Source organism: Podarcis liolepis, assembly GCF_965112155.1.
Source record: "Podarcis liolepis genome assembly, chromosome: Z".
Taxonomy (NCBI): domain Eukaryota; kingdom Metazoa; phylum Chordata; class Lepidosauria; order Squamata; family Lacertidae; genus Podarcis; species Podarcis liolepis.
Window position 1 is genome coordinate 16,967,841 of NC_139570.1, and position 25,781 is coordinate 16,993,621.

The window sequence follows — 25,781 nt, forward strand, 5'->3', positions numbered from 1 at the left end:
TGCTTTAAATGTATGGTGTGGTTGTGGCCTTAGTTTGTATCAACTGCCTCTTTGTTTCTGCAAAATCCCCTTTCGTTGGAAGTGACTGCCATTTTAATTCTATGGGATTTACTCCCATGTAAACCTGTTCAGAATCGAGTGTGGGCAGCTCAGTACCTGAAGGGGTTGGTGCACCCATGCAGAATCAATGACACAGTCAGTGCAGAAGCAATGGCATTTCCCCCAAAGTTTATTTCCACCTCTTCCCCTGCCTTCAGTACTCCTTAGAACTAAACAAACTAGGCCAATGGGGATTTATTATGTTCTCTCCTGCTTTGCTTTTGCTTTTTCAACTAGTAGAAGGAAAATTTGTGATTTTTCCTGAGACCCTGCCTGTACAAATCATTATTTTCCTGAGCTTGCATTTGAGGGGCGACTTGATTAGGCCTGCTTGAAACTCGCAAAATCTCACGACCTCTTTGCTTTGGCCCCCAGGGCTCTCTCGTGCTGAATGTAGGACTGGATAATAGGTTGCGAAGGCATTCATTATGTCTTTGGTTCCTGTGGCTGTTTAGTGTGCTAGAAGGTGGATGGCTTTAATCACTGCCCTCGAGGCTTGTAGCTCCAAGGCCAGCAGCCAGTTTGCACTGTTTACTTGTACAGAATCTTATTTTCCTTAAGAGAGCAAATTGGGTATATCATGTTATTTGGTAATGAATCAAGTTCCTCAATAAAGTCCAGGAACTGGTTAAGTACGTGAGTGCTTGTCTTTCTCTACAACTTTCTTTTTTTAAACAAAAAAAACAAAAAAAAACTTGTGTCTTGTTCAGTCTGTGGTGTTTATCTAATAGACTTAGTTTGACTTCTTGTGAAAGTCTTCAATTACTTCTCCTTTCCTTTCATTTATACAAGAAGGCAATTTCCTCCTCCTCTGGCACCCCTTTGTTCCATTGTGTGCCAGCCTGACTTTTTCTTGAGTCATTTCTGCTGCATTCACAGACATGGAGGCAAAAGCAAGGGAACCAATTTTATCAGCTGCATTTTGCAGCTCATGTCAGTGCATATAGAGAGAAGACATTCGGGCATTTAACTATTAGCTACTAGCTACAATGGCTTATGTTCTACCTGCCCTGTCAGAGGCAGTGTTCCCCTGAATATGAGTGGGTATGGGAGACCCAGGTTCTGTTTTGGGGCTATCTGGTTGACCACTGTGAAAATAAGATGCTGGACTTGATGGGCCATTAACCTGGTCCAACAGGTTATTCCTTTGTTCTTATTCAGTTACTGTGCTAGGGAGGCAGTAAAAACTAGAACGAGACAAAGGGCTTGTCCACACTTAACATCATTCTACATTTCTAGGCATAGGTCCGAGCACTTCCCCACCTCCCTCCCCACACCAATTTTCCCTGCGAAAACCCATTGAATCAGAGCAAACAGCCATCTATGGAAACCTCAAGTTGCTGTTTGTTCTGATTCAGGGGTAAACATTGGGCTTTCCTGGGGAAAGTGGGGGGAGGGGGAGCACGCTCAGACATGGATTGGGAAAGCATGGTCCTAAGCCTTGAAAGTGCAGGGCAAAAGGTCAGTGTGGATGAGCCCAAATGAAGTCAGTGGAAAGGGCTAGCTCCATTCTACAGCACCCCAACTGATTATTAAGGCTTACATTGTCCCATGCAAGTCCCTTTGCTCAGGCCAAGTCTTTATCTGCCCAGCATCCAGTGTCATACAAGATGCCAGGCGTAGGGTGGGTGGTGCAAAGTAAGGAGGCATGCTGGGCCTAATTTGGCCCACAGACTACAGGTTCCCCATCCCTGAGCTAGAATGCTTAGTCCAGACATAGTGCAATCTGAAGTTCAAGCTCAGTGGGTAGCCATCAGCAAGTCTCTCTGTCCCTCTGCTCTGGCTACTCCAGTGTTTCCCAAACTCAGGTCTCCAGCTGTTTTTGGACTGCAGTTCCCATCAACCCTGACCACTGCTCCTGCTACCTAGGGGTGATGGGAGTTGTAGTCCAAAGGCAGCTGGAGTCCCAAGTTTGGAAAACCCTGGCTTATCCAGTTGTTTTGAGTCCAAATCAGAAGTGGGTTTAGGAACCCTCCAGATGTTTTGGACTACACTTCCCATCAACCACAACCACTGAGCGTGCTGGTTGGGGTTGATGGGAATTGGAGTGCAACAACATCTGGATGGTGGCAAGTTTCCCCATCCCTTCTACTGTCCAAGCATCCCTGGATTCCACACACACACACACACACACACACACACACACACACAAATGGAGCTTTCAGTAAACCTCTAAAATAACGACTTCCTTTTCAACTTGGCCTTCTGTCCTTGAGATACCACAAGATACCACCTTTTTAATAAAAATAAAATAAAATGCAGTCAATTTCTTCTAACTGGTGCTGGCAAACGAAGATTGACTGTTTTTAATGTACATTTCAATTTTCAGTGCTTTAGCAGGCCATGAGGGAAATATAGGAGTCCTAACCGCTTAGCAGAACGTTGTCATTATGTCAATACAAGATCATTATAATAAAACACTCCTGTCTGCTCCCAAGTTTTTTTATTAAAAAAATCCAGTAATAATTTGATGCATATTTTGTATGAATCCTTCATTTAACTTGGTGGGAAGCAGTATAATGGTTGGCCCTATTGTGATTATTCTAAACTGGCCTTCATTATCACTGCAGAAGGGCATAAGGCATTCAAGAGTTCTGTGCTTGGCTACGGATGTTAATTCCCAGCAAAATGACAATATAGGTAGTTCACCAGAACAGACTGATTCACACCTAGATGTTCATGTTGATCTTTTCCTTCATTACAGGTGGTTGGACTAGATGACTCTTGGGGTCCATCAGATTCAGGCATTGTCCACAATGACTGCCAGCAGCTCTCTAGGGTTTCAGGCAAAGACTATTCCCAACCCTACCTGGGATTAAACCTGGGACCTTCTGCATGCAATTCAGATGCTCTACCACTAAGTTGCAAACCTTCCAAAAGGAAGGGGGCCAGAGGAGGATCAGCTCCAGGGAACTTGTTTTATCACCTACCCCTTGTTCCTGCTATCCGGATCCAACTGCCAGTTGTGTTCAGACTCTGCTATTAGCCAAGGAGCCAATGGTCACTGGTCCCTTGCCTCTCAGGAAGAACATCATTGCAAGAAGAAGACCATGTATCTGCCAAAGCCATGGTAGTGTGGTGGACAAGGAGTGCTGGTCCAGGACCTGGGAGACCAGGGTCCAAATCTTCATTTGACCATGAAGCTCACTTTGGGTGACCTTGAACTAGCCACTACCTCTCAACCCAACCTACCTCACCATGTACTCCACCTTGAGTACCTTGTAAAAAAAGATGGGATAAAAATGGTTCTTTCACTACCAGAAAGAACCCTGAGCTCCACCTCCATCAAAGAGGTGAGAGGAAGCATACATTATCCCCTCACAGGATCTACAAAGCTGTCAAGTTGTCAAGCAATGGGCAGGCTATATAGCTGGGGGGCCTGCATAGGTGCTGTGGGCCAAGACCAGCCCAAAACATTTTGCTTCCTAGTGGCTATATGTTTCATCAGTTTTATACCAAGTCAGACCATTGACCCATTCAGCACAGTAGTGTCTACACTAATTGGCTGTGGCTCTGTAGAACTTCAAGCAGGGTTCTCTTGCAGTTTTTCTTCTGCATGAAAAGCAGATGCTCTATGGTTCTTCCTTGCCCATGTAACAAGCCCAAATGACTTCAGCACTGGTGCTTGTATAGTACCCCCCACCCCTCAAGCTAAAGGCAGCAAGCTGCTTTTGAGGCCACTGGACCTCTCTGGCTTCCAACAAAGGGGAATGGCCAGGGGCCTCTGAAGGAGACTGAAGTGGCAGCCTCAACCTCCCAAATGGTGGAGCTGGCCTTGTGTGGGTCATGATTATGCTGGCTTATCCTGACATTAAGAAGGCTTTTGATTCCATTTTACAAAGAATACAAAACAAAGGCCTGGGCTTTGAGAGGAAGAAAAATGCCTTTTCATTTCTTCTGTGGATATGCCCCAAAAAGATTGAATATATGCTGTGTTGTTGTTGTTGTTGTTCCTTCTCCTTTCAGCATCACTTTCCCCCTATCCCTTTCCTCTTCACTTTTAACATTTTTTCTCTCCCGCTCCTTCTCACCTATGAATTATGTTTTGCTCACAAAACAGCATCTGGACAGAGAGCCGGCAAATCAAGCTGTACTGATGGAAGGCAGCCAAGGATGCTCTGAGGCTGCAACAAGGTGTGCCAAGCCAACACAGAGGTGAGCTGGGACTTGGCACTTCTTTCCTCACGAGCTTGTGCAAGCAGCTCTGCCACTTGGAGAGTCTCCCTCTTCCCCAATTGCATATAACTGTCATTCTCTTAAGGCAGGAAAGGATCAATCAAGCCAGGGTTCATTGCTACACTGGTTGCAATTAATACAGAAGCGACAGCTATGGAGCATGGCCATTTCTTTGCTATGTCCATCTTTTATAGCTATTGGGAAAAGATGCTCCTCCGTGGCCCAGCTGCTGCTGCCCACCTTCGGCATTCCAGTCTTCTAAGGAATGAAGGGTCAGGACAGGGCAATGTATGCATTAAACCATCTCTGCCCAACAACCATCCTCAGTAAAATGAATCTTGTTGCTTCAGAAAATTTAGATGTATGATTTACGGAACAGTATTACTTCTTTGTTCAGTGAGAAATGATGCATTATGAATTAAATGAGATAGCTGACTCTTAACCATATGGGCAACTGATCCATATCCTAGCTTACAGATTGCAACAGTATGAGGGTTCTTCTCATTCTGTTCTGACCCATTTCTATGGTGGTATTAGATATTTGCATATTTCAATTCCTCCATTTAAAAATGTGTGCTGTCTGTACCTGTGGTTTGCATTCTAATCCCAGGTCTCTCAGACTCACTGACAACAGGCATACCTTTCTGAAGAACACAATTGATCCTAATTGAGGACCAGACTTAGATTTTTATCCCAACCATTTGACCTTCACAGAAATTCCACTGGTTTTTAATGTTCCATGGCTGCCCTTATCAAAGCATGAAAATGTTTGTGAACATTCCATTTCATTTCAGCAGTTCACCAAATGCCTGAGGGGTGGGCAGCTCACACACAGATGACAGAAAACCATGAATCTTTCAACTTTCATTTTTTCCACCAGTACAATCCACCACTTTAATAACTCATTCATTCAGCATTTAACTCTCCGGGTGAAATCAGAGGCACTTAAGATTGCTTATGTGCAGCTGGATTATTCTCCATGAGTTAAGTAGCCCATTACTAGGAGTGGACAAAGTTGTCAATTTCAGTTCCTCATTATTCCAATCAATTCTGCATCAGTTTCATATTTTATTTTTTTTATAATAATATTTATTAGTTTTCCAACAAATTGAACACAACAAAACCAAAATAGAAAAAACATACAATAATACAATACAAAAAAACCTACAAAGCACTAACATACAACTAATAAAACAAAACAAAACCATTTAAAACACAGTCCAATTTCAATATCTTATCTTTCTTTCACTAATTTCCACGACTTCCTCACACCTCCCTTTTTGTTTTCCACTTCTATTAATTATTTCAGCAATTCCTTTCCATCTTCCTCTGTTTTCTATCCTATAATTGTCTTAACACATTCTAACCTTATTTTTCCCTTTAATGCTCTAATAATCTATTTATACTTAATTCCTTGTAACATTTCTACTAAAGCCATATAACTTCATTCCAACATCTTTCTAACATTCATTAATTTTACAGTATTTCTGTAAATAGTCTTTAAACTTTTTCCAGTCTTCTTCCACTGACTCTTCTCCCTGGTCTCGGATTCTGCCAGTCATTTCCGCCAATTCCATGTAGTCCATCAACTTCATCTGCCATTCTTCCCTAGTGGGTAAATCTTGTGTCTTCCAATATTTCGCGATGAATATTCTTGCTGCTGTGGTTGCATACATAAAAAAAGTTCTATCCTTCTTTAACACCAATTGGCTGACCATGCCCAAGAGAAAGGCCTCTGGTTTCTTAAGGAAGGTATATTTAAATACCTTTTTTCATTTCATTATAAATCATCTCCCAGAATGCCTTAATCCTTGGGCACGTCCACCAAAGGTGAAAGAATGTACCTTCAGTCTCATTACAATTCCAACATTTATTATCGGGCAAATGGTAGATTTTTTGAAGCTTAACTGGTGTCATGTACCACCTATAAATCATTTTCATTAAATTTTCTCTTAAGGCATTACATGCCGTAAATTTAATACCTGGTGTCCATATCCATTCCCAGTCAGCCATCATTATGTTATGTCCAACATCTTGTGCCCATTTAATCATAGCTGATTTCACCGTTTCTTCCTGAGTGTTCCATTTCAACAGCAAGTTATACATTCTTGACAAATTCTTAGTTTTTTGGATCTAACAATTCTGTTTCCAATTTTGATTTTTCCACCTGGAACCCAACTTTTTTGTCCAATTTGTATGCCTCCAACATTTGATAGTAATGGAGCCAATCTCGCACTTTGTTTTTCAATTTTTCAAAGCTCTGCAATTTTATTCTCTCTCCATCTTGTTCCAATCAGTTTCAAATTTTAAAGCCTTTACAAAAATTCATACTCACTGTCATCTCCATCTCTCTTAAAACGTACATTTTTTGTGCATAACTTTGCAAGCAATTTTCCTGAATACAATGTGTTTTTGTATAGTATATTTTGCAAATATATGCATTTTTGTGGGCACTTTCCCCCAAGATATGCATGTAAGTATGCGTTTTTTGGTTGGAAAAACCGCAATTTGGAGAAGTGTGCATTTTGAACGATAGCTATGTTTTTGTGTGTTTTCATCTCCGCCAAGCTAAGCAGTTGGCTCCTTACCTCTCTCGCCCTGACCTAGCCACTGTGATCCACGCGACGGTCACCTCCAGACTGGATTATTGTAACTCACTGTGCGTGGGGCTGCCCTTGAGACTGACCCAGAAACTCCAGCGGGTGCAGAATGCCGCGGCGAGACTCCTTACGGGGTCTTCGCTGTGAGATTACATTCATCCGGTGCTATACCAACTGCACTGGCTCCCGGTGGAGTACAGGATCAGGTTTAAGGTGCTGGTTTTAACTTTCAAAGCCCTATACGGCCTAGGACCCTCGTACCTACTGGACCGCCTCTCCTGGTATGCCCCACATAGGAACTTACGGTCTTCAAATAAAAACATCTTGAAGGTCCCAGGCCACAGAGAGGTTAGGCTGGCCTCAACTAGAGCCAGGGCTTTTTTGGCCGCGGCTCCAATCTGGTGGAACGCTCTGTCACAAGAGACAAGGGCCCTGCAGGTCTTGACATCTTTCCGCAGGGCCTGCAAGACAGAGCTGTTCCACCAGGCCTTTGGTCAGGGCGCAGCCTGACTCCTTCCTTTGGCAATCTTCACAGAACTTTAGTATGGTTGCCATCAATTTTGATTTTAATGAATTTTTATAATGTTTTTAGAATGATGCACTATTTGAGTGTTGTTAGCCACCCTGAGCCCTGCTTCGGCTGGGGAGGGCGGGATATAAATAAAATTTATTATTATTATTATTATTATTATTATTATTATTATTATTATTATTATTTGCTTGGGAGGGGTAGATAAGGTAGGTTTGCATTAAAATGTGAACCAGGCTTATTTATCCCCTATCTCTATCCATTACCTAAGTCCTCACTATTAGGACTCCTAATTCAACGAGTTCTTATACAGTACCTGTTTCAAATGTAGATGGGCAAAATATTCACAGCCAGACTAACACATTTTTGATGATGATAAATCATCTGAGCAATGGGAAATCTAAATGGACAATGCATGGGTTCACCAAGAAAAGGAAGGGAGTGTTTCCTTTTAACATCACTGGCTTGCCTGTAGCAACTCCTCTCCGCTTTCTTAAATTCCCCTTGAGATTTTAAACAGTAAATGTGTTCCTTCGTTTTCCCATCACAAGGTTTGTTGTAGAGCACGAAGTGACAACTGTTCTATCCCCAGCACACAGGCAAAACACAAACTCACCAGTGACAGCATTTCTTTGGAGAGTTGGTGGCTTGCTATATTTTTATACATATATTTTAAAAAAAATAATCAGTGCCATGCAGTTTGCTGCAGTACAGTCCCAAAGAATGCTGGCAGAGGGGATCTGGGGCAGGGGAAGAACCCCAACAAATCAGCTTCTAAATCAGTACATTTTTGTCTTCTGGGTCTGCTTCTCGGGAAGTAGGGCTTCCCCATTTGGATGATTGTTGGTCACTTCCAAACCATTCATTTAAAGCACTCTTATACCACTTTGAGACCCATGGCTTCCACCAAATAATCCTGGGAACTGTAGTTTGTTAAAGGTGCTGAGAGTTGTTAGGACACCCTAATTCCCCTCACAAAGCAACAGTTTCCAGTATTCATTCCTAGTATACAGTTCTCAGGATTCTTTAGGGGAAGCCATGACTTTTATAGTGCTATAGGAATGTTTTAAATGTCCGGTGTGGATGAACAGGGATGGATTATGGCTCCTACCATCGCTGGCAATGGGTCATGCTGGCTAGGACTGATTGGATCTGACTCTCACAACATCTGGAGGGCCACACCCCCCCTTTTTGCCATGCCTGTGTTATAAGCAGACAGAACTAGCTCTTTGAAGATCTCTGAGCGAAGTCCACAACTCAGCCCCTATAGTAGGTGAGGAGAGATGGGATAGAGTTGCAAGGGAGCCTTTTTTAATATATGGTTTTTTATACTATAGTTTTCCTATCACATTAACCTGGTACTGCATTGCCTTGTGTATGGTGCCAGGGAGGTATAGTGGTTAAAAGCATAAAATTAGAAGCAAAAGATACAGATTCAAATAATCCCACAGCTCTCTCTCTCCATATCTCTCTCTCCAGCTCTCTCTCTCTCTCTCTCTCTCCCTCCCTCCCACCTTCCTCACCCCTCAGGGTTCTTGTGAGGATAAAATAGATTCCCCCACAACCAGCAGAAATCCCCTTGGATACTGAATAATTAAATGGAAGTTATCTGTCATTTTGCAGGTTCTTCTCCTGAATAATGAGGACTAGAATTTTTATAATAATAAAATAACAAAAGGGATTACATTTTCAATATTGCCATAGGACTTCTAGGTCAGGCTTCCTCAACCTTGGCCCTCCAGATGTTTTGAGACTACAGTTCCCATCATCCCTGACCACTGGTCCTGCTAGCTAGGGATCATGGGAGTTGTAGGCAAAAAACACCTGGAGGGCCGAGGCTGAGGAAGCCTGTTCTAGGTTTTCTGTTTAAATTAATAAGGTTCTTATTTTAGGCTCTACTCGGAGCACAAAGCTGAGCATGTCCATGCCAATGATGAAGCTCCTGATTCAAAGCAAAAAAGGCAGAGTAAAAAAAAAAAAGATAAAGGAGTCATCAAGGGGCTTCCTAGCAAGTTATTATGATTAGAGCTCTTTCTCTCCCCCCCACCCCCCGGTATGGTTAAAGGAGAGGATATCTCTTCAGCTCCCACATCAGAGAGCTCCTTGATCAGACCTGGTTCATCAGGCATCACAGACTGCCTTGATCAAACTCTTGATTGAGATGCCACCGCTCAATTGTCATTGATGTTAATGTTACTGCACTCACTTTCATTTCTCCTGGTAAAAATTAGGATCTGATGCCCAACAGTTAATGCGAACTTCTTCTAGAGTTAGAAATCCCATCACAATTCAAGGGATGTATCTCCTTCTCAGAGACATATTCATAAATTTGAGGAAGAGATAGGCCACTCTTTAAAGAGAAGGGAAAGGTAGTACAGTACTGAATGGTGCCTAGGGTGCTCAAGAATTTCATTTGGACCACATTTTGAGGTGAATTGGCCTGATTCACAGTTCCTGGACCAATAGACCAGAATGCATTTATCTTTCTTAGCAACAAAGGGTTGTTGCTTTTATTGTTGAACTATGTATCAGAGGTTCTGCTATTAGGAATGAGTGCAGATCAGTCTATTTTTCGATATGTTCATAAATCCATTCCATCCTGCTTCTGCCTTAATCTGGGTTTAAAAACAAATTTGCATGGAAAATGGTATCTAAATCCACTTTTTGACCATATTCTCTCACAAAATGTACATTCCTGCAGTATTGTCTCTAGATGTATGTCATACTAAAATACACGTTTTGGTACATTTTAGCTGAGACCTGCACTGCAAAATTCAGAAAACGGGAAAAACAAATCTGAAGGATAATTGCATTCTAATCACAAAATCTGGGTTAGGTTGACTCATACTGGAATTCACAAAGAATGAACCCTTCAAGCTAGAGATGGGTGAATCTGTCCATTTCAGTTTCAGTTTCTGATTTTTTTTCCAATCTTGAGTTCAGTTCTCCACATTGTGCACATATAATACCTACCCCCTAATAAAACATACCTATCACAAATTTTGAAGGAGAGCTGAGCTTCAGTCTCCATGTTATTCTCGAAAGTATGACTTAGGTAGTTTTACATGCAAAATGCAAAAACTGAACAACAATTCTCCCCCATCCCTTTGTCCTCAAAACAACAAATGGGTGATCAGTTGGCATAGCCTTAATTGTATCACTGAGAGTACAGTAAGGGTTGTGGTGGTGGTGGGGAGATCAAGCTGGTTCATTACATTCTCTCTCTTCCCCATTTATGTCACTTGAATTTCCCTTGTACACCGGCAACCAAGCCTTACTAATTCATCAGCAGTTACTTTAGCGGGAATGTAAATCAATTTGCTGTTATGAAATACCTATAGACGGGGAATTGGGTAGCAGGTCTATTAAGCCATCCATCAAAAAAATTGGAGAGTCTGCTCACAATAATTGAGGATGAGGGTGAGCATTGATTTAGAGGCAGATGAGCAAAGGACAGCCTCTGATTTTTATCTAAGCTCTCCTGGGTGGCTCAGTACCAAGCATAGACAGTTAAGTTCAGACAAGGACTATGAAGCAAAGCTCTACATATGCAAGCTCTTCTGTTGTGGTTTTTTTTCTATATCTGTGATTACATTTATATCCCACCTTTCCTCCAAAGACCTCAGGGTGATGGACATGGTTATCTCCCTCCCCCATGTTTCCTGACGACCACCCTGTGAAGTAAGTTAGGCTGATAGGTGGTGACTGGCCCAAGGCCACTCAGTTAGCTTCATGTCAGGATTTGACTCCTGGCCTTCCGGGTCCAAGTCTAACACTCTAACCACTAAGCTACACTGGATCCTCCATGAGTAATTCTTTCCCATGAAGATAAATGCTCCAAACACTGCCTCAAACCTGAAGGTGGTCCTGAGTTCAGCAGATATCAGTGCCTGAGACTGGCGCCACAGGAGGTTTTTGCTATCCTTGTATCCATACTTAAATCCATACTTGTATCCATACTGATATCCATACTTAAAAACATATGGGGCTGCATTGCTCTCCTGCCTTCCCAACACCGTATGTCACTTACCAGTACCAAGTGGGAGAGGGACAATGCAGCAGGGAGTATGGTGCCGATGCAACTGCAGAGCCAATCCAGTACTCCTGATGCCCTGCACACCCTATGCCGAGCTCCCCAGATGCCTTGCCCCACTCCTCCCCACTCTTGGTAACTAGCAAGGATGTGCTTTGTTGGGGAGGCAGGGGAGCAACGCAGCCTCACCCATGTTATCCACTGTTATATATAGGTCGAGTAGGCATTCTGCAACCACTGAAGCAGGAACACAGGCAGGTTATGCTAGCCCCAATAAAAAAAACCCACACTTGAATCAAAAGGGAGAAACCCTCAATAAGCAAACCATTCCCTCCCTCCCCCCCCCCCCGCGCTCTCTGGGCACCTCTTGCACATCCACCATGTTAGGCAAACTGATATGGAGACACCTGGGGCATGAAAATGGGTGCCATATTGCTTATGTTCCCTATATATGCTCCTCTTCGCTTTTGCACATCCAGTTTCTTTTAGTCTGCTTTGTTGCGTCATCAAATGCACTGCAAGTTAAGAAGTATCTTGTTTGCTGAAGCAAGAGTCCACTATTCTGAATCTTACAGCCTAGTTTAGCGCTGCTTCACATCAAGTTTTTCTGTTGAACTATTACCCTTCAACGGTATATTGTGTCCCGGTTGTGATGGGAGGTCAAGAAAGAGGGGTCCGTTTCCCTTGCTCTGTTTTTGAGACTTTGGGGCATGGATAGCAACCAAAAATATGAGGCTTGCTCTATCTGAAAGAATGTAAAAACTCTCCCTCAGGGATCCCTGTCCACTCTTCTGTTATTCACCGCTTTGATGGTTTCCTATCAATCTGCTTTCTTTTCCAACTCTCCAAAGCATGTTTCTATAGCAGCTTTAAATCCTCCTTTCTCCAGTCCCAAATCCCAAGATAAATACAGACCTTTCACCCTTTTCAAGTCTCTATCCAGCTTCCTGCAAAGTAATGTCAATGGAACAGAAGCTCCAGGTTATAAACAGGGAAGGGAGGGTTGCAGGTTGCGGTTATTTGTGACAACCCAATAGGCACTCCTTACTGGTCCCTGTTTATTCAATTTATTAACCTTTCCCTTCCTCTCTCTTTCACTCATGCCCCCACTGTTCACTCAGGTGCAGTGGCGTAGCGTGGGGGGTGCAGGGGGGGCCGGCCGCACCGGGTGCAACATCTGGGGGGGCGCTCGCACTCGCTGCTCTCTGCCCCTACTAAAATCCACGGGTTAGGGGGCGCAAATTACTTGCCTTGCCCCGGGTGCTGACAACCCACGCTACGCCACTGCTCAGGTGTGCTTTAAGTATTCAAATATACTACCATCTCTTGCAAGCAGTAGTTAGTTCCTCATTCCTGGTTTGCAACTCTTAGACCTATGTGAATCCACCCAAAGGTAAGAAATTACAGAGAGAGGGAGGTTCATGTCCCTTTCCCATGGTGGCGTGCAGTGAATTTTTTTGTAGGGGAACAGTGCAAGGGCGATGGGGGGGCATATTGCGTGTGTGACGTCATGACATCCTGACGTGCATGTGACAATCGTGCATCCCTCCCTAAGCCAGGTAGAAACTTCCCAGGCTTTGGGAAGGAGGCGCCAGCGGAACATTTAGGGGATGAGGCTAGTCCCACTACTCCACTGATCACACACCACTCCCCCCCCCCCCAGCATGTGTTTCCATTGGATTGGAAAAGGCTGGAGGCTTGCACTACCTTTGTAGCGATCTGTTTGTTTGCACATTTATAGGCTGAGCAGGCAGCAAGAAAACACTGAAGTGGTAGGTTTGCTAGTCCCAAAGGAACATCAAGTTCTAGAATTCACAAACAAAGACCTGATGCTCTTCAGAAATCTCAGTTTGTCACACTAGGCAAACCAATTTCAGCTCCTATCCTGGCAACTGAATGGGATTATAAACTGCTTGTAATCAAGAATTTCTTGCTGAGGCCAATTGTCAATTAGCATCTGTTGCCCAGGTGCCCAGTATGGCTGGCACCTCAAGCATGCCCCTTAACACATTCTATGGGTGGCTGTGCAAAGTGGGAGGCTTTGACAAGCAACCTCAGGTGTACAACTAGTTCTCATTATTAAGAGACACAGAGAGAATGGTTAAATGTCACTGTCTGGTAAAGACAGGAATTGTGGGTGTTTCCTAATATTCACCTCTGCACTGAACCTATTTCCCAGCTGACAAAATGTGCTCACACCTAAATTTGTCCAGAAAGAAGAAAGTGCCTTCCCCAAGAGAGGGAGGAGGTGCACAAGTGTGGTAGCTTCCCCCCACCCTCATCCTCACTGCTGCCATCTGCTGCATGTCCCCCAGTGATATCTGTCTGTAGCAAGGAAGCATCCTGTGCTCATGGGAGCTCCAGCACATTTTTAAACCCTGGAGGTTTCCAAAATGCATGGGAGTGACCATAAGTCCAGGAGACTTTCCTCCTGAGGAAACAGCACTGGGGAACATGCAGAGGATGAGAGTGATAAGGATGAGAGCATGTTTACCCTCCCTCCTTCATATTGGCTTAAGTCATATTCACAATACCTGGAGAGGGTTCATGAAACCCAGGAAATGCACTCATTTCTTGGAACAGGTAACAATTAGCATTTCCCTCCTCCTATTTTGACCCGGGTGGCGCTGTGGTCTAAACCACAGAGCCTAGAGCTTGCTGATCAGAAGGTCGGTGGTTTGAATCCCCGCGACGGGGTGAGCTCCCATTGCTCGGTCCCTGCTCCTGCCAACCTAGCAGTTCAAAAGCATGTCAAAGTGCAAATAGATAAATAGGTACCGCTCTGGTGGGAAGGTAAACAGCATTTCCGTGCACTGCTCTGGTTCGCCAGAGGCAGTTTAGTCATGCTGGCCACATGACCCGGAAGCTGCACGCTGGCTCCCTCGGCTAGTAAAGCGAGATGAGCACCGCAACCCAGAGTCGTCCGTGACTGGACCTAACAATTAGGGGTCCCTTTACCTCCTATTTCTCACTACCGCCTCCAGTTCCCAGATTCCACTATCTTTTCTACCATGGGCACCCAAACTTTCTTCTAGTGTGTCTCTAGCAATTCATTTCAGCCTGCTGAACCCCTTAGTGGCAAGGTTATGTGAGTAAACATGAATGTTATTGTGTAACATGGGAATTTGGACACATAGAAGCTTGGTAACACATTTCCTGTTCACCCTGGTTGCCTGGGCTAAGGGTAGGGCCCTCCATATGTTGACAGGTTCCAACTCCTATCAGCCCCAACTAGCATGGCCAATGACCAGGAACAATGGGAGTTGTAGTCCAGCAACCTCAATGGGGCCACAGGTTAGCTGACTCTGACCTAGCCATGCTGAATCCTAAACTGAAGGCAGCCTAGTCATAGCAGTGATTGGGAAGGGAGCCATCTCTACCAACCTACTATTATCCCAGTCTGCCATTTGGCCATGTGTGGGGAGTTGTTCCTTCCTTCATTCTCATGAAACTTGCTGTCAGAATCAAAACTCTAATCAATCTGATGGGGAAACCAGGTAATTGTAATTGGCAGATGAGAGGACTTTGTATCATTAGATGAGATGTTGAAGTGCTTGGATTTGGTCCAAGGGTGAGCTTTCTGCTTCCTTTCCCAATTTGTTTCATTTGTCTGTGCCTCAGTTTCTCTGGTGAGAGTCTATGTACCTATCTAAAAAGGCTTAATTAGAGTTTGACAAAGCTCCCAGAGATCTTCAGATGAAACATGTTTTACAAATGGAAGATATAATTACACTACTTTAACGGTTATTATCGTCATTAAAACGAAAAGGCAGCTCCTCTTGTCTCTTCATTATAAAACTCTAAGACATGTAATCTAGGTCACTGCTAGAAGAAAGAGGGGGGGGGATATCTGCTACTGTTGTGGGAGAAAAAGACTTTCTGCTCACTTCACAAAAAGTGAGGCAGCAGTTTGCCCTAAAGTTTTCAGGAAAAAACACAAGACTTTAACAACAATACAGTATCGATAACAAGAAGACATTAGCAATAAAGTGGATAAAATATAACTATAACTGCAAAGTGTACATTTCAGCGAGATTTACAAAGAACCATATAGAACAACAACAATTATTATTATTATTGTATTGCAACTGGCAGCAGACAGGTTTCGGGATAAGGTCCTGTTTTTAATATCTTCCTCAGATGATACCACCTCAGAAACATGCCAGCACCCTATTTGCAGTTTTCACAACTGGGAGGAGTTCGGGAATGTTTATCTCGCAAAATAAATTGCTCAGTTCCAAGAGGATAACACCACTGCAAGTGTCCTAAATTGTACACACCTGACCATTATCCTCCTGGAATCACATAACTACTTTGGAGAGTTTTGCCAGGTCTTGGAGGTTGGCCTGCCAGGCTAAGCCACACCCAAACTTTCCTGTGCCTCACATTATATAGGGCAGGCTTCCTCAAACTCAGCCCTCCAGATGTTTTTGGCCTACAACTCCCATGATCCCTAGCTAGCAGGACCAGTGGTCAGGGATGATGGGAACTGTAGTCCCAAAACATCTGGAGGGCCGAAGTTGAGGAAGCCTGATAGAGGGCATCAGGCATGGGAAACTTCAAATCTGCAGCCCAAATGGAGAATAATTGGGAGTGTGCTTTACGTGTGCTCTTGTTCCTCCTTTCAGTTCAAGCCAGCTATTCAAAGGATCCTCCTCTGCAGATGTGAACCCCAAAGGATTTATTTCTTTTTACTTTGGATCATATGATTTCACTGTGATGTCAGTTGATTGAAAGGCCTATGCAAGGGAGACCTCAGGATTCAGCACCCCAGCTGAACCCTGTCAACACCCCTGAAATATGACAATGCACACTCATGCTTGTCACCAGCAAGGGAAATCGGTCCATTTCAGTTGCTTTCCTTTTCTCATTTTTCCAATCTTAAGTTCAATTCTCCTCAATAGCAAGTGGTTGGGTTTTTTTTTAAAAAAGTCCTCATGACAATTTACCAGCATTTTAGTGAGCTTTCCTCCTATTATACAATATTATATGCATTTTTTTAATATACACATTTTGCAAAGCAATTTTCCCTAATGTGTTTTTGTCTGTTATTTCATTAATATGTGCCTTTTCTTTTTCTTCTTTGGCGATCACTTGTAGCTGAGTAAGATTGTCTTCCATGAACATGGTTTTAACAATGAGTCCGTAAGTGACTGTGGAGGCCAATTCTGGATCCACACATCCTTCCACAGTGGGGACATTGGTTTCCGGGCAGGAGTTGATCACAGAGTGGATTTGCCAAGCGTACCTTCTTCTCAGCACGTTTCTTCCTTGCGCCCTGAGTTTGAGTGTCTTCAAAGCCCATGAGACCTTTAGTAAAGGCTGTTCTCCAATTGTATGCAGAACTGACCCTAGTATATGCTTGTACACATTTCTTGACTGGAGAAAGGGTGGGTGTGTTCCTGTATTGTTTCAAAAAGTGCAAATTAGGAAAGTTTGCCATTATACCTGAAACACATTTCTCCACCCATCCCTACCACCAACTATGCGTTTAACATTCAGCCTCATCCAGCTATGATCTCTGACAAGCAGACCTGCATAACGCACAAATTTACAAACACACACTTGCCACACCTGCATTTCACATTTTTTTGGTACGCACTTAGCACCCCTTCAGTGTATTATACACCTAAAAATGTAATTAAGAAGTGGCCCATAGACATCTGAGCCAATATATCCAGTGCTATGCCTCTTCCTACCAACTGTTTTGACCCCAAACCATCAACAATTATAGGGTTTTGCTTTCTTTCTGAGGCTCTCGCCCTGTTACATTTTAATTAGCAGTTCACACCATGCCTCTCCTTAGTCCAAATGGCATGCAAGGCTCGAGATAACTGACAGCAATCACTTTATTAGCAGCTTTGTGAAACCTCTTTGGTCTTCTTAATACACACAGAGAGACCCAACCTGAAGCCACACCACCTCTACTGGTGTCATGGAAGGAGGAGACGAGGCAATCATACTGGTTCCCATAATTATCATGTTTATCCTGCATCACAAGCTATCAAAGCCTCCCTCTCCATGCATTTTATACTGGCTTATCATTGATGTTCTGTAATGTGTTCTTAACGTTGTACACCACCATGGGATCTTCTGATACAGGGCAGTACATAAATTGAAACACGAGCAACAACAACTAAAAGTCATACTACAATTGGCATTGGTCAACCATCTGGCTGCCATGCAATGTTCCAGTTACAGTTCCTGGAATATCTTGAAAGGCAGTGCTGCATATAATGTATCAAAGTAATCTAACCTAGATGTTACCATAGCACGGACAACAGAAGCTGGAATATCCCTGTCCAGATGTGGTCAGCTGCGCTTCCAGCCAAAGTTGTGCCGCTGCAGCCACTTGAGCATCAGAATCCAGAGATATCAACAAGCAATGCAACTACTTCTTTAGAGGGAGTCCAACCTCATCCAGCACAGGACACATCCCACCCGTCTGGTCCAGGGAATCACCTGCTGATAGTAGGGCTTGTTTGGGCTGAGTTTTAGTTTATTGGCTCTCATCCAGACCATTACTGAGGGAGGCATCAGTCTAACACACCCTGCAAAACCCCCACACTGAACGTTTCATGGAGTCAAGCAATACTCTCTAAACACAACTCTCTGAAAGTGATTGTCCAAATGGGATCAGAAACACTGCACAGGGATGTCAGTATGTATCTATCTAGAAAACTTGGTTTCATCCAAGAGAGCCTGGATCTGGCCCATAACTACCCACTTGAGAACCTTGCCTAAGAAGGGAACATTGGTGACTGGTCAGTAATTATTTAGATTTTCTAGATCCACTGAAGATTTTGAAATCTTGCCGATACCTCCTTTAAGCAGGCAGGGAGCAGCCTTCTCACCAGGAGGCATTAATAAGTTCTGTGACCCAGCCAGCTTCCTAGCCTTTATCAGCTAAGAAGGGCAAGGGGCAAGAGTACTGGTGGTTCCCCAGGCCAAATGAAGCACCTTGTCCACTTCTTCAAGCCTTGTTAGCTGAAATTCATCCGACACAATAGGACTACACAGTGCTCTGGACTCACCTGCTATGAGAGTGGAGTCAAGGTCCCAGCAGATGCAAACAATTTCATCCTCAAAATGCTTTGCAAACAAGTCACAGCAGGCTACTGTTGGTTCCACCATCTCCTTTGGGACAGACTGTAAAAGTCCCTGTACTACCCAGAAATGCTCGGCAGAACGAGGATGTAATGGAAGCAATAAAGTTAGTCTTCTTTGCCGTCTTCACAGCCACTGAGTAGGCTCAATAATGAGCACTCACCACTGTCCAATTGCATTCTTCTGAAGTTTTTCTCGCAGGCCATCTCCCAGCTTGCTTTGTTGCTCTAGGCTCCAGTGTTTACCAAGGAGCCACCTGGGCTCTATCAGGCAGGAGAGAGCACTCAGAAGTGATTGTGTCAACAGCCTGGGTCTTTTGTGTATTCCACAAATACACCAGTCATATCAGCCAGAAAATCCCCTACAGCCACCTGAAAGCTGACTGGATCCATCAGTCTCTGGGGCAGATCATCCTAATAGGTGCTTGCCTGTGCAGAGGGGGAAAGCTGTTGAAAGCCTAAATCTCAACAAGTGGTGATCCCTCCATGGCAAGGGGCTAGTGTTAATATCCACCACTCATAGGTCACCCTCTTCCTGCCCAGGGTGTGCCCTGCCACATGCATAGGACTGGTGGCAGCCCCATGGTTGCCTTGGAAGACCTGAAGTTGAAGCCCTTGGTGTGGATGTTGAAGTAGCCCAGATCAATGAATAGTCCAACTTAGCATAAATCAGCTTCCTATTTTTCTCTGATACCAATCAATATATTCTATACCGAAAGTTCCCTAGGAAATGTCTTCAGCATTCTTTTGTTACCTGTCTCTGTCCAAACTTTTACTTTCATATTAAACAACTAAGTCTGGATCTTTTCATTCTGTTCTCTGTTATCTAAGTGTTACAAAGTTTCTTAATGACATTCTTTGGATTCAGAAACTCTGCATCTAGGTCAGCAGTTTTTAAAACTCCAGTTTCTCATTCATTACATTGCTGCTCCTTAAATCTGTCATTTCCTCTGTAATTTGAAGCAATTAAAGAAGGAGGTGGGGGGAACCTTGTAGGATTCTGACTTTTCTCTCTCTTCTTGATCTGCACTTTCCGCTCTTTGTGACACTCATCACCCCACCATTAACCCCTTCATCTTGTGCACAATATACTGCCTGGCCAAAGTGCCAGGACTTAACCTAACCCCTGTAAATGCTACACTGAAAAAGCAACCACTGAAAGAATCCCAGATGTACTTCCAAGGTTTGGGGGACACCCATGGATTCATAGCAACTGGTACTGGGCTATTTTGCAGCTCATAGAATGAGAACCAAGGGGGTCTGGAATAATCAATCAATACTGCATTCTGGAACTAATCCTCAGGCAGGAGTGGAACCACCACCATCCCATCTTGGAAATCCAGGAAGATACCATGCCAATGGTATCAAAAGCCAATAACAGTTCCAGAAAAAGTAACAGGGTGACCCCTTGTCTCTCTTCCAAAATGTCACTCATGACTTTTTGGTCAATTCTGTTCCCAAACCCAAACTGAAATAGGTTTAGATCAGACATGAAGAACCCATGGCCCTCCAACTCCCATCAGCCCCAGACAGAAAGACCAGGGGTGATGGGAGCCATAGTCCCACAACATCTGGAGGGCCAAAGGTTCTCCAGCCTATTCTACACAAGTTGTGACACCACAACCTGCTAGACCACCTTGCCCAAAATGGTGGTATTTGCGACTAGGTGGTAGTTGTTAAATATTCAAGAGTCCAGAGTGGATTTCTTAAGAAGTACTAGCACCACTGCCTCTTTCAAACCCGAATGTACCACCCTTTCTCATAATTCACTGCATCCTGGACCTGTTCAAGTCAACCCTTAGCTTATATAGTTCATAATGGACTAGAGTAAAGATGGCAAGTGGTCAGTGAAACAGCTGCAAGCACACAATGTCTACTGAAAAAAAGTTAAAAACTGAAAAATGATTCCACAAAATTGCACCAGATGGTACACTGGGTGCCTCTCCCAACTCTGTCAAAAATCAATGGCAAAAGTTAGCATCCTTTATGATGAAAGATCCATTCAGCCAAAATCTATGGAGCATACTGCACTGGGAATTCAGGTGACCAGAGGAAATAGACTTCCCATGATGCTTAAGTAATCTAAATGCACCCACAGACATGCTGTAGCATCCTTTTACCTGAGACCCTTAAGGCATGAATTAAGCCATCTCCTCCATCCACAACAATTCCATGGTCACATGCAGGGTAAAGAAGAAGCTGGTGCTGGAGGTGCAACACCAGGACTCATTCATTTTGTGACTGCCATAGCACCTTAAAGACCAACTAAGTTAGTTCTTGGTATGAGCTTTCGTGTGCATGCACACTTCTTCAGATACACGTCTTCAGATACATGTGTATCTGAAGAAGTGTGCATGCACACGAAAGCTCATACCAAGAACTAACTTAGTTGGTCTTTAAGGTGCTACTAGAAGGATTTTTTTTATTTTGACTATGGCAGACCAACACGGCTACCTATCTGTTCCTCAAATACTGTTATTGTTCAGTTTCCTCAGTAAAATTTTATCAGGATTACTTTTCTCTCTGAACTCCAACTGCATTATTTAAGTGACTTTTCTAACAGCTTGGATGTCCCAATTTATACCCCGGGCACATGGTTTCAGGATACATGAAGATCTTGAATGCTACTGAGTATGATCAGCACATGAATTATATTTGCATCCTCCCACACCAATCTTAATTTTGCCCATTAAATCCATGTGATCTTTTCTTCTCTGGATCTCTTTGTCATTTGCAATCAACGAGCCAGCCACCATCTGTTGAATGAGAAGCATGGTTTCAGAAACCTGAAGACAATTTATGATACTTGACTCATTTAAAACCTGACCCTATTGATACTGAGCTCTACCAGATAACTGCAGACCTTCCAGTCTCTACCTTGGAAGAAACAGAAATAGAATGAAGAATGAGGGGGAAACTAGGATGCACATCAAAGTCCAACTGATTTCACTAGCTCTGTGTTGGGTCTGTCAATCTTCTGAAACAAGGCCACTTCTCAAGACATAAAAGAAAAAGAAACCCTGCCGTGAGGATGGCTTCAGTTCTCTCTCCCCAGCCCTCCTGTTTACAAAGTTGGGATGTCAAAATAGTTGGTATGGCTCCAGTATCAATAAATATATTCAGAATGTTGGCAGTCCCTGGACAACATAATGCCTGGAATTAATTCAGAATTTGATACTTTGGATGTACAGAATAAAAATGCATGAACAGCCCCATGCCATCACCACCACCCACAGACAAACCTGTTTTGACCTTCAGATTGATCTGATGGGTGCTTGGTCAAAATAAAGGCTCTTTTTGTATTATTCCAGATAACTCCCTTGTGACTTTCCTCTTATAAGACGGAGGGAGGGAAATAAAAAGATGAAAATGTGGGGAGGGGGGAGAAAACAAGATAGCTCTGTGTGCGTGTGATTTGACTTGTCGTTCCTAAAACTTACGTTTTGAAAGTTCTTTGAAGCTGTAAATTACAGATCTTTCCTATGAAAAGTTAATGAAGGCATCGAAAACCAAATAAAATAGAAATGATGACATGAAAGAGCCTCCTTATGGCTTCAATAACAAGATAAACAGTTTAATATTCCACATTCCACATTAAAAATAACAGCTGAGCTCTGCAGAGACAACTCCCTGCACTGGATGAGGACTGGCTGGTGCGTTGTTTTGTTTCTAACGTTAGGAAAAGAAGAAAATTAAGGCAAATCATAATACACATATTCACACACATACACATACACATACACACACACTCCCTTCAACACATTACCTGCCGTCAAACCCATGATGTCTGGAAAGGAAATGACACCTGCTAAGTTTACAGCATACAAGGAAAGTGTTTAAGAAATACAATAGGCAAGTGCCATTTCCCAGCACACTTTGCCAGTCTCCTAAGTGATAGACTTGGCCTGTATTGTCAGTCTAGCATTTTAATGAGCAATGTCTGTTTCAGACTGTATTGATTGCCTTTTCCTTCCTTCTTCTCCAGCTCAAAGGAGAGGTAACAAAGAATCAGTATTTCATTAAAGTCAAACCTGTCCAGTGATATATATTTTATGAAAACCTGCGAGTGAACATGTCCTGTAAAATAACCAATTAATTTAGCTGTGTTAACATGTGGGATGAAACCTTAGAAAACTTTTCCCTTTGTTCCAAAAGCTGGATCTGGAGGAGGATCATTGATAATACAGTGTCAACAACCTAGACTTTCTTCCTGATGTGTTCCTTTTAATTCTGTGGGGTTTTTAAAATCTTCTTTAGATTCACAGTTTAACTAACAACTTATATGTGTGGTGTGAGTATATATACACACACATTCATATCAACTATCTGAGAACAGATGAAAGTGTTCTTATCACTTCATTTTCACTGCTGCCTTTTTCCCCAAAAAGAAAAAAGGAGAGCAATGTTTTGATGTTCTGCTTCAATCCTTTCCTCAACATTTGCATCCATTTTATTCAGCTATTTTAAACTGACCCTACCCCAGTGCACTACCACGTGAAGCACTGCCCTAGTTACTATTGTCACTGAAGACTAAACAGCAGGTACCATGAAATCTGGACTGTGCCACTTCAGGCAGAAGACAGGGGTTTAAGTGCCTGAATGCTCAGGCACACAAGCTGGGGAACCCCAACTCCTTATAGAAAACTAGAGAGCTGTTTGGGTCCTAGCCCAACTCACAATGACTCAGTTGTGTTAGTTGATACCCAGCCTTTCCATGTTGAAATTGGTTTCTAGGCACATTTGGCTGAATGTGTGAAGAAGCCTGCAAACATTCAGGAACCCTAGTAATGCAGAGTTCCTGGTTGCAAGGAGACACCTAAGTGGGTTCAGCTAAACTTGTTCAGAAACACCTTTCAGATTTTCCTGCTCAATGCAGGAAGGTTGGGTGTAGATCTTGCACACGCAAATATGTTAGGGCTGGGGGGCAAAGTATGTGGTGCCCAACCTCTTCCATGAGTTGAAAATATGGGGTGTTCTGTTCTGGTTCCAAAGATGCGTATAGCATAGCAGGTTAGTTATGGAAGCATCACACAGAGCTCCAATGAAGGATGAGCAACTTTCTCTGCTGGGATCAAAAGACCAGGAAGCCTGGTCCCAAAGTCAGGAGCATAGAAAAGCCATAGATACAGGAAAATGGCAGAGCTCAGGAAAGTGTTATTGCTTCAGCAAGGCTCAAGGAGAACAGAGAGCCTTCTTATCCCCCTTTCTGCCCAGAAGGATGCAATGGCAAGAATAGGTGCCTGGAGTCCCTTCAGGGATTTTTTCATTTCAAGGAAAGACAGGTGAGAGGTAAAATGATGGAAGTTTGTCACACTATGCATAGCATAGAAGGTGGATACAGAAAAGGTTTCCTCCATCTCACACAACAGTGATGGCCAACTTGGATGTCTTTAATAGTGGACTGGACAAATCATGGAGGACAAAGCTATTAACAACTACTAGCCATAATGGTTATGTTTCATTTCAATTGTCAGAAGCACTGTGCCTCTGAATACCAGCTGCTGTTTCACTCATGTCCAGCTCACAAGGTTCTCATAGGCATCTGGTTGGTCACTGTAAGAACAGGGTGCTGGACTAGGTGAGCCATTGGTCTGATCCAACAGGTCCATCTTATGTTCAGAGCCTTCACTCAGAAGCTACAACCTGCAGTTCAATACCTAACTGACCACAGATCCCAGTGGCTTCTAACATGGTTTCTTCATTAGAGTCATTTCTCATCTCATATATAAAAAAGAAATCCTAACATTTTATAAACAGTTGCCGAACAGCTGCAGATTTGGCAGGGGGGCATATGTTGGTGATGACAAAGGTACCAGCCAATCATTAGCTTTCACAACAAGCTTCTCCCACATTCATTTAAACAGGAAAAGGTTGAGTAACTGGAGATTTTCATTCCTTTTTTCCCATAGAGCTTATTCCAAGAGAGAAGTAGTTTCAGAGTGCATTCTGAGGGTGCTTCCAACCTACCCCTACTGGCTCTATGAAAGTTGTGTTTCTTTTTATCCTCAAAAGTTTGCAAAGATGATCACTTTCTTCCTTAACTCCTTGATTATGTACAGAAGTTGAAAATGGAACAAAACTGTGCTTCATTTCTAGAATGCTGAAGCATCTTGGTTCAGTGATTAATAAGGCTTCATTCTTTTGCTTTTGATGGTTCATTTTTCCCCCCAAGCTGCATCAGAAATACAAGTTCTGTTGGGGTGGAGGGAGAGAGTAATGATTTGCAAATTATATTAATTTCATACAGGGCCCTAGTTTTGATAGGATTTAGTGTTTAATGAGTTCCTGAGACATTATTTTGGCTTCAAAGCATCAGTGAGCAGTATATCCTATTATAGTCTAACAGTGAGCACTGCACACAGATCCAAAAAAAAAACACCCCAAAAAACAAAAACCTGCAGCTAATTTTAATAATATTTAATTGAAGAAATGCTTTATTCAATTTGAATATTCTAGCAGGGTTTGGGAGAAAAATCACAAAAACAACCTCTATAGCTAAACAACAACAAAAACACAGCCTTCTTTATACTGATATTATTTGATGGAGGTGATTTAGCACCTAAGTTGAAGGGTAGAGGGAAATTAGGAACTGTCCCCAAATTGTTGTCCCCCTCCAAGTTAGAAGTATGCTATAATTCTTTTTGATGCTATTTTATTCTGTTATTTGTCAATTGCATGACTCATATTAACCTATTTTCTCCTCCTGACCACCTTGTTACCCAAAAGACCAGTTTTGCTTTCTCCTGCTTTCAAAAATAGATAAGTCTCTAACCAGAGACCCTTTAAACTGACCAAATTGGCTCTGGGGGTAGTGGTCTGCTTCTGCTTACAAAACAGGAATGGGAATCCTGTGCCCCTCCACATGTGATTGGAATCCAGTTCTCATCAGCATCAGTCAGCCTGGGCAATGGCCAGTGATGATGGGAATTGTAGTCCAACGACATCTGGAAGACCACAGGTACAGAAAAGTGCAAAAACCAGATGATAGCTGTATTGGTCTGCACTTCCTTATCTGATCTGATAAGTTGATCAGAATTGTAGTTTGTCTCCAATACTATTCCTACCCAAAGTAGAACCAAACTTAATGCACCTAGCTAACTTAAGAGCATCAATTTCAGTACATCTTAAATAGATCTTAATTAGATTCAACTGATAGCCATCCTTTGGGTTTCACAAGTTCTTTGAATTTTGCAATCCAGTTCTTGACCAATATGAATTGAAATGCATTTATTGGGAGG